General features: G+C 42.7%; 1 protein-coding gene across 2 annotated transcripts in view; it reads right to left on the bottom strand.

Moving 5' to 3' along the window:
• Dis3l2 (DIS3 like 3'-5' exoribonuclease 2) overlaps positions 1-17,090 on the bottom strand; it is a 428,102-nt gene that overhangs the window by 76,561 nt on the left and 334,451 nt on the right. The window lies entirely within an intron of this gene.

Genomic DNA, 17,090 nt, shown 5'->3' with positions numbered 1-17,090 from the left:
ACAGATCTCTGTGGGTTGGCTGGCAGCTTGAAGTAAAAAGGAGAGGAGCCCTGGAGTTCTCCACCCCCAAATTCCACAGAATACAGCTTCTACCCTGGAAGGCCACAGAAACCTTTTTAGTAGGATAACCCTCCACTAAAGGAAGGACTGCTACTCTTTAAAAATGGACATGAGGGACTAGTGGACAGCAACAGCCATTCAGCATAGTCTTATATAGTATATTACATTAGAATTTAATTTTTCTTCAAAATAATCCTGAAATGAGGGCTAGGGAGATGGCTCAAGGGGAAGAAAAAAAAAAAGCTTGCCATGCAAGCAAGAGAACTTAAGTCTAGATCCATGACATGATGGTGCACACCTGTAATCCTAGCACTGGGGAGGCAGATATAGGAGGAACCCTGCGGTTTGCTGGCTAGCTAGTTGTTGTAGTCAGCTCCACTTTGCTGGGATGAACATTCAACCAGGCACAGTTTAGGGTAGGAAAAAATTTATTTCAAGTTTACAGATCTAGGGAGGAAATTCCATCACTAGCAGAAAAAACTGCTTCCATGCATCCAGGCAGAGAGAAACATTACCATCCAGCAAACACCAAAAGCAACAAGCACAAAACCAGCAACAAACAGCAGGGGCACCACCAGAGCTCAGTCTGCTCTGCATACCTTAGGGCTGGAAATCAGATCTAGTCTCCAGTGACAGACACCTCCAGCCAGGTGCCTGGAGATATAAGTTACAAGCTTAATAAAACTCCTGAGTCTATGGGGACACATATTCAAACCAGCACATTCAGCCCTTGACCCCCTCAATAGACTCATGCCAATCTCACACTGTAGTTTTTTTTTTTTAATTTTTTATTTATTTATTTGAGAGCGACAGACACAGAGAGAAAGACAGATAGAGGGGGAGAGAATGGGCGCGCCAGGGCTTCCAGCCTCTGCAAACGAACTCCAGACGCGTGCGCCCCCTTGTGCATCTGGCTAACGTGGGACCTAGGGAACTGAGCCTCGAACCGGGGTCCTTAGGCTTCACAGGCAAGCGCTTAACCGCTAAGCCATCTCTCCAGCCCAGTTTTTGTTTTTTTGAGGTAGGGTTTCACTCTAGCTCAGGTTGACCTGGAATTCACAACGTAGTTTCAAGATGGCCTCAAACTCATGGTGATCCTCCTACCTCTGCCTTCTGAGTGCTGGGATTAAAGGCATGTGCCATGATGCCCATCTCACATTGTAAATTGTATTCAGTCTAACTTCAATGGCCCCATTGTCTTTGTCAACTTTAAGACTGTTTCAAAGTCCCAAGTCGCATCTTAGATTCATGACTATCTCTTAACTGTGAGTCCTATAAAATCAAACAAGTTACATACTTTCAACATATAATGGCACAGGGTAAAAATTTCCATTTCTATAAAGTATAACAAGGAGAGATTGGACCAATGAAATATCAATAACTATTAGGCAAACATCAATCATTTGCAGTTCAAGTCTGGCATCCATAACCAGTAACAACAGTCTTTGGATTTCCAATTCTGCCCTTCTAGCCGGGCCAAGTAGCCAGGAAAACTTCCATCCAGAGCCAACAGTGCTTGAGTCTCCACTGAAAACCACAGTTCATCTTACAATGGCCTCTCTACCAGGGACATCATACTTTCTGTGTCTCAACAGTGGCTCCTGGAACTGTGTGCACTTCATGACCCACTTCCATGTATTTTCATGCTTCCAAAATCAATACCATGTGTGTAATGACACAGCCATATTGTTAATCCATGGATGAAATAAATTGTGACCTTGAAGAACAAGTTTCTTCCTTTCAAGTCATCTCCTTTCAAGACTTTGATTTCTACCATTCAGTCTTTCCTGGGTGTAATCACCTCAAGAATCTTTTCATTGTTTCAACATAAATAGTTAGCAATCTGGTAACAGCAGCTGTAGTAACCTAAAGCCTGTCACTGTGCCAGTATTTTTTAAATTGTTTGAATTTTTCCAACTTTAAATCTTATATCTCTCAGTTCTATATCTTCCACCAAGCACATTAATCTATTACTTTCAAATTCAACCTTGACAAAACTCTCTGGACATGAGCAGCAGAATGCAGCTAACCCTTATGCCAGTATCCCAGTTCCAACAAAGTTCTCTGTGGTCTTTCCTTCCCCTTTGAAAGTTCATAAGTAAACCTCCAAACACAATTATCTTGTACTTAGCATTTTCTTTTTTTTTTCCTTTATCTTTTTTTATTAATTAGTTTTGTATTCAGCAAATACAGTCAGTTTGGTACCATTATTAGGCTCATATGTGACCTACTCCCTCCCATTGGCCCCTCCTTGTTGAGGAATATGGGTCATGCATTGTGGAGTTAGCCTACAGTTATGGGTAAGATAAATGTTTCTGCATACCATGACCCAACATGTGGCTCTGACATTCTTTCCACCCACTCTTCCGTAAAATTTCCCTGAGCCATGTTGGGTTCATTTTTGGTTTGCTTCAGTGATGAGGTACTGGGGGCCTCTGAGGCTCTGGCTCTCTGATTTGGTAGGATTTGATTTTTCTCTGTGTACTTAGCATTTTCAAAAATACCATCAGAACAGATCATATCTGTAAGTACAAAATTTGGCTTACCAATATGGAAGGCATCTTTAGTTGTAAGTGCCAAGTTACTACCCATTCCTCCAGAACAAAAGTTCCAAACAACCCAAATCCACATGGTCAGATTCACTGTGCAGCCACACCATCCTACTCTCAGCTCTACATTGTTGGGATGAACATTCAAATCAGACACAGTTTAGGGGAGGAAGGAATTTATTTGAAGCTTACAGATCTGGAGAGGGGGATTCCCATAGCTGGTCGAAGAAGCTGCTTCCATACATCCAAGCAGAGAGAAACCATCAATAGCTAGCAAACACCAAAAACAACAGCAAAAAACTGGCAACAAACAGCAGGACCCCCACCAGAGCTCAGACTGCTCTGTATACTTTTGCGCTAGAATTCAGATCCTTCCCCAAACATATCATAGATCTGGATCCCAGGGCCCACCCCCAAGTGACACTTCCTCCAGCCAGGGAGCTGGAGATCCAAGTTACAAGTTTAATAAAATATCTGAGTCTATGGGGGGCACACATTCAAATTACCACACTAGTCTAGTTGAATCAGTGAGCTCTAGTCTCTGCAAGAGACCCTATGATTAAAGAAGAATTTACATTGACCTTTGGCCTCTACATGCATGCATGTGTGTGTACATATACCAACATACAATGCAAATATATGAACACTTTACATATATACACCCTCTCACACACAGAGGAATCCCGAAAAACATAAGCAGACCTTGTATCTGGTACTAGGAGGCCTATGGACAAGAGCAACTAGAGTCAGTTCCAAGGGGTGTTTGGAGGCAGGTGCCACATTATGTTTCTAGAAGAGCTTCTTTCAGGTCACCCAGGTTTGTGTTTCAATCACACCCACATTTCTAGAACAGAAATGTGCTTCAACATCCTCTAGATGACCTATTTTTATGGTCTCAAAGTTTTTCTCTGGAGATTTAGTTTGTTTCCTTTTCTGCATTTCTTTCCAAGCTCAGTCCTCTTCCCTCCAGTGTGTCCATGTGAGTTCAGTAGCCTGTTTTTCACCTGCTCAGGGATAGATGTTAGCTTGCCTTCTGCTCTATACCTTTCCTCACATTTCCCAGTGCGCTCACGGATTCTTTCTTGCAGCTGTGTCACAGCAATGGCTTCCTGGTGTCTGTATCCTCTTCCTGAGTAGATAATGCTCCAGTGAAGGTACCATTCTCTTTTTTTTTTTTTTAATTAATTAATTAATTTATTTATTTGAGAGCGACAGACACAGAGAGAAAGGCAGATAGAGGGAGAGAGAGAGAATGGGCGCGCCAGGGCTTCCAGCCTCTGCAAACGAACTCCAGACGCGTGCGCCCCCTTGTGCATCTGGCTAACGTGGGACCTGGGGAACCGAGCCTCGAACCGGGGTCCTTAGGCTTCACAGGCAAGCGCTTTAACCGCTAAGTCATCTCTCCAGCCCAGAAGGTACCATTCTTAAGGAATGTCTATTGTCACATAAGCTGAGGGGCCAAGAACTGCTTTAAAATCTAATGATGGGCTGGAGAGATTGCTCAACACTTAAGGTGCTCGCTTGCAAAGCCTAATGGCCTGGGTTTGACTCCCCAGCAACCATGTAAAGCCAGATTTACAAAGTGGTACAAACATCTTGAGCTTGTTGTAAGGGCAAAAGGTCCTGACACCCTCATTTTTCTCTCTGTCTCTCTTTCTGCTTACAAATATATAAATAAAAATATTGCCAAGTATAGTGGCACATGCCTTTAATTCCAGTATTTGGGAGGCAGAGGTAGAAGGATCGCCTTGAGTTTGAGGCCACCCTGAGAATACATAGTGAATTTCAGGCCAGCCTGAGCTAGAGTAAGACCCTGCCTCAAAAAAAAAAAAAAAACAAAAAAAACAACAACAAAAAAAACCCAAAATCAAAAAACAACAACAACAAACTAAAAAGGATTGAAGAGATAGCTCAGCACTTAAGGCGCTTGCCTGCAAAGCCTTACGACCTGAGTTTGATTCCCTAGTACCCATGTATCCTAGTACCTAAATGCACAAAGTGGTGCATGTAACTGGAGTTTGTTTGTAGCAGCTGGTGGCCCTGGCATGCCCATTCTGTCTGTCTTTCTGCTTGCAAATAAATAAATAAAAATGAAAGTAAGTGCCTGAGGGCTGGGCATGGTGGCACACACCTTTAATCCCAGCACTCAGAGGCAGAGGTAGGAGGACTGCCATGTGTTTGAGGCCACCCTGAGACTACACAGTGAATTCTGGGTCAGCCTGAGCTAGAGTGAGACCCTACCTTGAAAAAAAAATAATAAATAAATTTTAAAAAAGCAAGTGCCTGGGCTGGAGAGATGGCTTAGTGGTTAAGCACTTGCCTGTGAAGCCTAAGGACCCCGGTTCGAGGCTCGGTTCCCCAGGTCCCACGTTAGCCAGATGCACAAGGGGGCGCACGCATCTGGAGTTCGTTTGCAGAGGCTGGAAGCCCTGGCGCGCCCATTCTCTCTCTCTCCCTCTATCTGTCTTTCTCTCTCTGTCTGTCATTCTCAAATAAATAATAATAAAAAAAGCAAGTGCCTGAGTCTACGGGATCATACATTCAAAAAATATTTTTGATTGAGATGGGGAGGTAATATGATGGAGAATGGGATTCCAAAGGGGAAAGTGTCAGGGGGGAGGGAGGGAATTACCATGGGATTTTTTTTATAATCATGGAAAATGTTAATAAAAATTTAAAAATTAAAAAAAATATATTTTTTAAAAATCTAATGGATACTTTGGGCCTATTCTGCTGAAATATCTGCACATAAAATTTTGCAGCCATTTTCACTCTTCTACTCCCAATCCTGTACGTCCTGGCAGCTGGCAGATATGTGCAATCCTGTGGAATTATTTTTCAAAGTGTGTGTACATGTATGTGTATGAGTGCAGGCACATGTATCCTCACACATGGAGGTCAGATGACAAACTAAGGTGTTAGTTCTCTCCTTCCACCTTGCTTGAGGTAGGGTCTCTTGTTGTTCAGCACCACATATGCCAGGCCATGTGGCCAATGAGCTTCCAGGAATTTCTCCTGTCTCCCCTTCCTATCTTATCACAAGCATACTGGGATTACAGATGCTTACTGTGGATTCTGGGGACCTGAACTCACATACTCACATTTATACAGTAAGCACTTTACCACTGAGCAACTTCCCCAACCCTCTGAGGAGTTCTTAAAGTTTATTATGTGTCTTGGTGGAAACAGAGGCCCATCATCTTTACAAAGGCCTGGGCACATGCCTGCTGGCAGCATACTACCCAGTCAATACAAACACCATTTCTTGCCTAATGGGCTCCTCTGTCGCTTCTTCACAATGCACACATAAACACTACCATATTTGCTTCCTCAGTGCTGGTAAGCTTCCCACAACTCTTTCACCTGACCTCAACTCTGTCCTTATCACACCTGCATCCTTAAAAAATCTGTTCTAATCTTTACAAACTATACAAAAGGCTGAGGTGGAGGCCTGAAGAGCCATCAGGAGCTTCCTGGTCTCTGCAGCCAAGCCTTCCCCGTCTCAGCTTGACCATGAGCGTCTGGGGAGTAACAGCTGACATTGCACTACAACAGTCCCAGGCTGGGGAAGGCGGCCCAAAGCACGTCTGGGGAAGAGCAGCAGAAAGAATGCTGGGGACAGCCACACATGGAGAACACAGCCAAGGCCCAGATGCAGAGGAGGCTGGCTGCAGCCGTTCCGTGTGGCACGGAAGACAGACTATTTTGGATGGAATACCTCATCAATTTCCAGTTTGGAAACTTTACTCATATCAACACCCAGTTCATAACCAACACCAAGGACAGAAAAGAAAGGGTTTTTCATGAAAAAAAAAAAAAAAAAAAGAAAAGGTTAAGCAACAGCAATAACAACAAAAAAGGCATGAGGGAATGCATGAACTGAATCCTTCAGCAGGAGATTGTGTCCCTTATCATTCTTTTGCTTAGTCATACTATTTGGGTTATTCTCTCCTGCAGACAGCATACACCATGGGTACCATTGTTCAAATGTCAGGTTAAACACAGTGCTAACTCCTACTAAAGATATGTTGCTAGGCAATCACATTGCCTTACAAGACATTCCACCTTTAGACCTACTTCCTGGTACCCTAGAAGGCTGAAAGCAGTGTATCACTGTTGGTTCCAGGCCCTCACAATCACTACCTTTGAGTATCTCCTAGACACAGCTGGGGGAAGTACATTCTTCAGCCCACTTTTGGCTTAGCAAACAGGTAGGGGATTCTTTTCTTCCTTTCCTTTCCTTTCTTTTTTGTTTTTTTGAGGTGGGGTCTACTCTAGCCCAGGTTGACCTGGAATTCACTATGTAGTCTCAGGGTGGCCTTGAGCTCAATGCAGTCCTCCTACCTCTGCCTCCCGAGTGCTGGGATTAAAAGTGTGCACCACCATGCCCAGCACAGGTGGGGAATTCTTAAGAGTCAAACTCTCAGATTCATCTCTAATGATTTAAGACTCAAAAATCTAGTAGTTTTTTTTTTCTTAGCTGAAAGTCATAAAATAAATGATTCAGTGAGAAACCAAGTATGTCTCAAATATATATTAACTTTTTACACCTTATAAATACAAAGGTGTAAAGAAATCTTTAGGTATCCTATCCAATTCCATTCAAATATTTCAAAAAAAATTATGCTCTGAAAAATTTCAGCATCTCCTTAGACATCTTTGGTTCAAAAAACTGCTAAAGGACTTAATTTATAATTTTAAATAACTAGATGCAAAATGACTTCTGCAGCAACTTGAGGCTTCCATGTAGAAAATGCTTAGTTCACTTCCAAAGGCCTGCTGGGCAGAAAGAAGCATCGTCTTTATTAGAACAAAAGGCTGTTTGGGGTGGTGATGGTGCTTTGTAGGCAGAGCTGACCTCTGCTGCTGCATATGGGTATGAATGCAGGGCCATCATGGCCAAAAGAGAAGTCAAAGGAGCCACAAATAAATAAATAAATAAATAAATAAATAAATAGGGTCTAAAAAAGGCCTGAGCAGAAAGTAGAGAAATGCCACGCGGGGTGGGGCTTGGTGGCGCACACCTTTAATCCCAGTACTCGGGAGACAGAGATAGTAGGATTGTCTTGGGTTTGAGGTCAGCCTAAGACTACACAGTGAATTCTAGATCGGCCTGGGCCAGAGCGAAACCCTACCTCAAAAAACCAAACAAGAAAGTAGAGAAGTGGAAGACAGCAAAGGGCAGGCTGTGTCTGTGATGGAAAGAAGCAAGGCAGTGACCACCTGGCCAGAGGCTACAGAGAGGGCAGGGAGTCCCCTGCTCAAGGCCCAAAATGACTGAAGAGGCCCAGGTTTAATCTTTAAAATGAAATAAGACAGCAGGGTAGAATGAAGTCTGTCCATAGCCAGGCTATTGCCCAAGCAGCTATAGCATCTCCATTCATCCTACAGGCCTATTCTCCTCTGGGAATGGACCCCCAGAGTCCTCTACCCAGGGTGTCCAGGAAGGAGCAGGGGCAGAACAGGGCAGCATGCCTACCAATCTGTTTGGTTTCTAAGTCAGTTTGTTTATGTGCTAGATTTTTCTTTCCTCTTCTTCCTCCTCCTTTTTTTTTTTTTTTTTTAAAATCTCACTTGCATAGAAAAGAATACAAATAAGCCACATACTCTTCTGCTCATCTGGCTTGTGTGCTGGTCCCAGAGCCATCATCAGGTTCCTTCCTCATCTTGATATGTTGGCAGCTGGCTAAACTTCTGAGCAGACAAGGAAGCACAGGAAACTTCCTCAAGCCTGTGCCACTGTCAACCTAAGGAATGCTGAGAACACGACAGAGCCCAGAGCCTTGAGTGTGGGTAGGAGACATGAATTCTGTTCCCATGATGGTGGGTGAAGGCACCTGAGGGGTACAGCCTTGGAAGTGTCCCTTTCCCCAGGGAACTAGCAAGAGGAATGTTGAAAAGTTCATCTTTGGGAGGCCTAGGGACACAGAAAGGAAGCTGGAGGTGGGGGAGGGAGGAAGTGAGGAAGGAAAGTGTGGGAAGCATGAGAGGAAGTCTTGACCCCGAAAACACAACACTGTAGATAACTACAGCCAGTCAGGCTAACCCAGCCCCAGCTTTTCTTTGAACAGGACTAATTTAAGCCAACTCTCACACACAGACACCTACCCTTGTTTTAAAGACACCCAGCAAGTGATCTATTGAAGATCTTCAGGTTTAAGTCAAAGCTACTGTTAAAAACATTAAATTGTGGGAGAAAAGTTGATTAAAACAATTCTTAGCTCTTTGCTTGACAATCTTGAAAATGATGTATATCCTATTTTGTTCTATTTCTTGAAAATATTTCATCTTGGATTCTTATTTTAATTCCAAGGATTGTCAGTAGAGTTCACAACTGAGTTCTGCCTTCCCCTGAAGTGACCTCAGGTAAGCCATCTAATTGTCTGGTGCACTCAATAGGAAACTGGGACACAAGGAATAGGGAACACAACAGAATTTCTCCCAACACTCCCTTGTCCCAGAGCTGTCCCTACAGGCCTGGAATAAAAGTTCTGCTCTGTACTTGGTAATGACTAAGGAGAGATATTCTGGGAACATTTTTCTCATTCTCAGAGCCAATCTTTGAAGCTATTGTCTCTTGGGAGCCTCTTAGGCAAGCTTCCCACTAGGGTGCCTGGGCATGAAAACAACAGCCAGCATTTCATTTCTTTACCATTGGCAGAAGCCTCAAGCTAATGACAGTATTTATGGGCCTCACTCCAAGGTGACCAAGGAAGAGGATAGCAGTTTCTTTCTCAAATTTCCTAGCAGTGGCAGCTGGTAGGCCAGTGGCATGGAAGTTCAGGAGGGCCATCAGTGGAGAGAGGCGCTGTGAGGAACTTGCCCAGCATATGCCTTCACAGAGCTGAGGAGGCTGCTACAGATGCAAGTGCTTACCTAGGGGACCATCTTTGAACTAGGATACTGGGATAAAGAGCAAACACTGACAACAGATGCACACAATGAAGTACAAAATGGTTTCTAAGCCCTTTCTGGATACAAAGCACTGTTGAGGGAGCAATAGAAACTCAGGTGTTGGCTCTGCTTACAAGGAGTTTACAATCTTATAGGCTGGGGCAGAAATGACTCTGGCATGCAGGGAAGGACGATAGCTACCATGGGGTGGAAGGATAGAAATCTCATAGGAAGCCCACCTAAGGACCTTCCCTGGATCTCATGTGTCCTATTCCCTGCAGGACAATCTTTACTCCATTCAGGATGTGAGAGATGGCAGTCCTAGTCCTGTGAGGAGCTCATCCTCCCACTGGACTATGAGTCCTGGTCCTCCCTCTCTGCCTTCTTGACCCAGCTTTAAAAATCTGTTCTCTTTTCTTCATTATGCCTGGTTACCTTCCCATTTCCGTATTTTGTCTCCTTATGAACAAAGCAGACATGAAAAAGAGTCTCAAAATGATTTTTACTTTAAGTGGTAATATGTCTTCTCTGTAGGAAACAAAATATATAGATAGGGAAGGCAAGAATAAACAAATTGATGTATCTGCCCCAGGACAGGACTGTTTCTGTTCTCATGCATATTTGTATATCTTGGGTACTTTGTCTGGAGTGTGAACACAAACAATATCTCAGGAATACTTACTAGTGAATGAGTGACTACTAACAATATCACAGGTGGCACCTTGACAGAAGTAGAACAAGCATGCCCAAAATACAAAAACTGATTCTCATGGAAAAAGGGGTATTTTAGACATATCTCCAAGGATGTACAGGCTTTTGCTGGAAGAGTTGAGGGGAAAGCCTCAAGGAAGGGAAGATGTATGTGTGAAGTCTCAGAAGTGTGGCAACTGTTAGTTCCAATTAACCCCTCCATGTCTAGAGAAGAGGCTGAGAGCCTGAGCATGGGTCGAGATGGTCATGTGGGATGAAAGTTGATCTCTGTACATCATGTTTAGGTTCTAGAAGTCATCTAACACTACTTGAGAAATGGAATAGAAGACCCCAGAGTAAGATGGCATGGAACTGAGATAGTGACTATGGTAACAGAAAGAGGACTGAATAAGACACACAGCAAAAGGAGCACAGTTGGCTCATAGAGCAGTGGCAGCTGTCAAGGGCTGGCGACTTAAGTCTGAGAGAGTGGCTTGCCACATGCTGATGCATTACACAGCGCTAAACTCAAGCTATAACGGGTCATGGTCACTGTGTGAGGAGGCAGGAAGGCAGAGAGGAGTGCTGATGTGGAAGGGGAGACCAGCAGATAAGCCAGCTGAAACCCATATGCCAAGAAAGAGAAATAAAAGTTGCTGGGAAACAAGGGGTCTTGAGGGAAAGAAGAGCAGAGGGCACCACTGAAGGTTGGCTGGAGAAGAAAGGTCCAGAACAGCTACATTAGCATCAATAAAAGGATTCTTATGTTTCCTCTGAGTGCTTAGCTGTAGGAAGTAGGCCTACATTTACTCACCAGTTTTCTGGTGGTGACTTGCAACAGAGTAGCTTTAGGCAAGGAGTGGAAGGATTTCCTAGGCCTAGGAAGGGGAGAGATTTGAGGGGTGTTAAGATGAAAGCTGGAATCAGTTGGTCAGGTCATGAGGAGCTGGGATTGGGGGCCCCAGCTATACAGCAAGAGTAGCATCCTCTATAAACAAAGATGATCTAGTAAGAGAAGAGTTTTCCAGGATGACAATGGAGTCCATGGGTCTCCAGCAGAAAAGACATGGGAGAAAGGACAAGGGGGAAAAATCCCATGGTAAGAGCTTTTAGGCTTTTGTTTTGAATGAGACTGCAGAATTTCAATAGTTAGAAAGCTTCTTCTGACTGCTGGATGGGGAAGTTGGAAGAGTGCACAGGAGGCCATTGCATGAGGAGGCCAATGCTCCTGGTGACAAAGGGACAGATTCAAGAGGTATTTAGAAGGCAAAAGCTGAGATCATTACTGGCAAGAAAAAGGCCAAAGTCAAGGATGACCTTAGGGGTTCTGGCGTGAGTAAACAGCTGCAATGGCCTACTTCTGGAGTACCTTCTAGATCTAAGCAACGCTGAACAGCACACAGTAGGGATGCTGCAGGAGAGGCAAATGGAGATATAGCCTGTCAGCTGGGAGGTCCCTCCTTCCTTACTCGGATCTTTGGCCCTAATACTCAGTTACCAAGTCAGAGTCATTGCATTTGACTTTATTAGATATCTAACATGCATATGTGTACAAAGCTGTCCTCAAACCAAGGTCTTTCTGAGAAGTGGGGCACCTATACCTGGTGGTCTCTATACCCCTGAGTACCAGGTAAGGCAGAAGTACCAGAGGTATCCAGGTATCAAATGTTCAGAGTGGACTCTGTGACAATATATAATCACAAGTATTTAGATTAGAGAACAATGTTCTACCAACCAAACATGTGAGAAATGTACTAAAAACAGATTGTAGCCTGGCATGGTGGCCCATGCCTTTAATTTCAGCACTTGGGAGGCTGAGGTAGGAGGACCACTGTGAGTTCGAGGCCACCCTGAAACTACACAGTGAATTCCAGGTCAGCCTGGGCTAGAGTGAGATCCTACCTTGAAAAACCAAAAGCAAAAAGGAAAAACAAACAAACCAACCAAACAACAACAAAAATATGTGATTTTCTATTTATTGACTTAAAAATATGAGTACTGGCTTAATTAAGGTAGAGATAGACAAGGTCTTGTTGATGTTTAAAATATCTAGTGGGGTTTGGGAGATTATTCAGTCAGTGAGGTACTTGCTTTGTAACAACTTGAGTGAGATATCTGTAACTCATATGAAAAAAAAAATAGCCGGGCTGGCAGAAAGAATATAAAAGCCAAAGGAAGGGGAGGACTGCTTAAAATGCTATCTTCTAGACACAAAGTTGCCTTAATATTCATGACCTCACAGTGGCTGACACTACTTACACAAGACCTGCATAATAGGAGGAAAAAATGAAGTCATCAAAATAGAAGGAAGACTAATTAGAAGAAGAAGGAATTCAGTGGAGGGGTGGATTTGGGAGGAAGAAAAGGGGGTGGTGGGAGGGAATTATGATCATGGTACATTGTCTATACTTATGGAAATTCTAAAAAAAAAAAGTTAAAAAAATAGCTGAGCATGGTGGTGTGGGTTTGTAATCCCAGTATCACAAGTGTACACACGAGGATCACTGCAACTTGCTGGCCAGCTAGTCTAGCCTACCTGGTTAGTTCCAGGCCAAGGAAAGACCCTGCCTCAAAACAGAAAAAAACAGGTGAACAGTGCTCCTGAGGAATAACACCTAAGTTGTTCTCTGGCTTTCACACACATGGGCATGCACATCTTTGCACACGTGCGCGCGCACACACACACACACCACCTAGTGAATATTTAAAACAAGCTAATCTTCTGATAGGTGACATGACTGCTCCAGAAATCAAGACATTCTAGCAGCAGAGGGAAACTACACTTTCTCCACTTCAATACCAGGTAAGACGGGCAGCCACATGCAGTGGTAGTGGCTTTGCACTGCCCCTTCTATGTCCAAGCTCTTACACCAAGAGAAGCTTCCATAACCTAAGAATCTAGCCTGGACCTTCACCAGTCTTTGAACTTGTTCCTCTTCATTCATTTGGGTTCTTGAAACAGGACTATCCGCTCCTCTGGGGCTTTCCGTGGAACCCTCATCTCCCAACTGGTTCTAAGCTCTGTGCCTCTTGCTCAGCTCAGGCTTTCTTTACTAGTGTCTTGAATAAGCACCCCTTGGGCCTGGAGTGTGGAACTGGACCTTTCATTTTGACCATCCTGACTATTAGTGAGAGAGCTTCATCTGTCACCACATCCCAGGACTCAAGTTGGTCTACCTTTTATGTGTGCACTGGGTCTGGGGAGAGTGTTTGGAAAAATCAGTGTGAGGAGTGCCATTAGTGGGCCTTGCTCCACAATCTTGCCTGAAAACCAAGCCCTCCAATCTGGCATGGTTTAGAGAGGCCCAGCATCCCACCAGACCTATGCCTCCTTCACACTAGCTCATTAGCCCCTTACCTAGAGCAGAGCCTAAGTACCACACACCGCCTGTAAGAGAAACCCAAAGGCCAGCGAGCGCCAGATGCTGCTTTCTAGTGCTTCTTTTATGACCTAGGATTTCAGAAGCTCATTAGATCAGGCAGATTTTTATTTCTTGGGTCTGCCCCTGGCAGGCATAACTCAAACCTAATCTTCTTTTCTGTTGACTCAAGTTAAGTTTCTTCTATGGGCTTTATTTTCTATTTAGTTAAACTTTTATAAAAATACACATTTAAAAAATATAAAAGTTGTACATATTTTTTTAAAGAATAGAAATACAAAAATGTAGAAAAAATTACTCATAGTTTTACTACCCCAATACAACCACTGTTGGCATTCTGTTTTATTTCCTTCTGGGCTTTTTCCATTTACTTTTCCCCAGGCTTGCTCCCACCCTCCCTCACCAGAATATGCTTGCTGGCATGCTGTGTTTACAATCCCCTCTCTGTACTTCAGGTAATGTTTGTCACGTAAATCTTGAAAAGGAACTTTTCACCAGATATTTAGGAGCTGTAAAAACCAAATGTAATGTATATCTTTTTCTTTTTGATCTCCTGGACCAATCAATTGAAGAGAACCAGGAAGGTGCATCATGGGCTAGGGTTCAGAATGTACATTCACACTTATGCACACTGTTAGGTGTGCTGAGAACATTGTGGCTAGGTAAGAAGATACATAGGTATTTTAGAGTCACATATCAACATACACATAAGTGAAATGACATGTTGTTGAATCTGGAATGTTGAGATGGTGAGTTGCTCATAATTTTTAAAAAAATGTTCATGTATGTTTAAAAAATTTTGGGCTGGGCATGGTGATGCACACTTTTAATCCCAACACTTGGGAGGCAGAGGTAGGAGGATTGCTATGAGTTCAAGGCCAGCCTGAGACTACATAGTGAATTCCAGGACAGCCTGGGGTACCTCAAAAAAACAAAAACAAAAATTTTCTTTTTCAGGGGCTGGAGAGACAGCTTAGCAGTTAAAGGCACTTGTTTGCAAAAGCCTGATAGCTGGGTTTGATTCCCCAGTGTTCATGTAAAGCCAGATGCACAGAGTGGCACATGCATCTAGAGTTGTTTGCAGTGGCTAGAGGCCCTGGTGTGCCATGAGTGTTAGAACTTTGTATACTCAAATTTTTTTAATTTGAATTTTAAAATATTTTTTTTATTCATTGACTGGGGAGACAAAGAGAGAGAGAATATGAATATGAATGAGAATGAGAATGTCAGGACCTCCTGCCACTGCAAACAACTCCAGATGCAATCATCACTTTGTGCACCTGCCTTTATGTGGGTAATGGGGAATCAAACCTGAGCTGTCAGGCTATGTAAGCCAGTGCCTTTAACAGCTAAGTTATTTCTCCAAGCCCAGGAATGACACCTTTTTAAGTCCTCATGTTTACTGACTGAGCTATCACCCTAGCCTGTGTTTGTTTTTGAGACAGAGCCGTCTATGTACACATAGCTGGTCTAGCATTTGCTACGTAGCTCAGGCTAGTTCCAAGCTCATGGCAATCCTCCTGCCTCAACCTCTTGAGTGCTGGGATTACATATATGCACTACTATGTCTGGCTTATATTATTTTAAAACATTATTCTGAAAAACAGCAGCTTCCTATACCCCTCCTGTTATATCTCTAACTGCATTTATCTGTTGTAATGAATTCCTTTGACAGCAACTTCCATGTTTCTATATAAGCTATATTAATGACAACTCTTGACTTTAGGCATTATTTGTGAACTTTCTGTTACAGAAGTAGAGAATTTATTTTGCCTTTGTACACATATACTGCCATATCACTGTTCCAGCCCTGGGTCAGTTATTTCATAATTGCCAGAATTTTCTGGATCAATATGCCTATGTGGTTACATAAATGCCAAGTGTCAGTTTTCTGTCCTATACAGCCTTTTGTTTCCACCAGAATTTATACCTGTCCATAGTTTGTTTGATATTTCTGTGTGCTATGTATATTAAACTACGAGCTGTTTTAAAAGGTGGTATTCAATGTATGCTCCATGGATTCTTGGGGGTTCTGGAGCCCTTTCAGAGGTCTGTGTGGTCAAAACAGTTTTGATAGAACCTGGAGGTAATTACATGTTCTACCTCATGTGCTGACATTTGTACTGATGATCTGAAAGTATTTGCAGGTGAAAAGCTCAGCATGGGCAGGACTCAGTGCTCACTGTGTTATTCTCTACAACACAAGGTCAATGAGTAAGAGTCGGTTCCCTTCAGAACTCAGTGCAAGAGTAAAACCCACTAGGCATGTAGGGACCACTACCCTACACTACAACTTCACGCAGTACCACTGCGCTGTACCATAACTTCACGTCAGTAGACTGCCCTACCTTACACCTTCATGTAGGACACTGCTCTACCCTACAACTTCATGTATTCTTAGTTACTTCTTTTTAGGTCCTCTCTCCAAATGCAGTTACATGGTGTGTATTGGGGGTGGGGGAGTGGTTAAGAGCTGTAGTATATCAATTTTAGCAGGACATAAATTCTGTTCATAGCAGATGGAATATTCAATTCTAAATTGTATGAAACCTTGAACATTTATTTGTTAGATTTTTGTGTATTACAAAGATGAATTCCATAATCTGAAAAAGTAAATAAAATGCTTCTTTTTCTATATCAACTTTCTTCACATATCCCAGCAAAACAACTTGTCCAACAAACAGAATATAGAAGCACCTATGAGTATTGAGCTTAATGTTTAAGAGAGATATGAAAGAGGTTTATGAAAATGTAAAACAAATTTGTCTTCTTGAGCTGGGCATTGTGATGCACACCTTTAATCCCAGCACTCGGGAGGCAGAGGTAGGAGGATCACCATGAGTTCAAGGCCACCCTGAAACTACATAGTGAATTCCAGGTCAGCCTGAGCTAGAGTGAGACCCTACCTTGAAAAACCAAAATAAAATAAAATAAAATAAAAAATAAAAATTTTGTCTTCTTGTTTTGAAAAATATAGTAATAAATTATAATATATATTATATAAGAAAATATACTAACAAATGTTATTTACACTAAGATATTACAGATTTATTATTGGCATTTTAACTGAAATAAATATTTGAAATTATCAGTTTTAATTTCCAACAGGGAAATAGTGGTCACACAATTTAAAACTTTTTTTTTTTTACTTATTTGCAAGCAGAAGGGATAAGAAGGGAGAAAATGGGCATACAAGGGCCTCTTTCCATTGCAAATGAAATCCAGATGCATGGGCCATATTGTGCATCTGGCTTTATGTGGGTACTGGGGAATCAAATTTGGGTCATTAAGCTTTGCTAGCAAGCATCTAAATTAATCACTGAACTATCTCTCTAGCCCTCAAGAATTTTTTTTTTTTTTCGAGGTAGGGTTTCACTCTAGCTCAGGCTGACCTGGAATTCTCCATGTATTCTCAGGGTGGCGTCGATCTCATAGCAATCCTCCTACCTCTGCCTCCAGAGTGCTGGGATGAAAGGCATGGGCCACCACATCTGGCTTAAAAAATATTTTTTTGAGG

The sequence above is a fragment of the Jaculus jaculus genome, chromosome 4 (genome assembly GCF_020740685.1).
Source record: "Jaculus jaculus isolate mJacJac1 chromosome 4, mJacJac1.mat.Y.cur, whole genome shotgun sequence".
In the NCBI taxonomy this organism is placed as follows: domain Eukaryota; kingdom Metazoa; phylum Chordata; class Mammalia; order Rodentia; family Dipodidae; genus Jaculus; species Jaculus jaculus.
The sequence above is the reverse complement of the archived record's forward strand: the minus strand, read 5'-3'. Positions and strand labels throughout refer to the sequence as shown.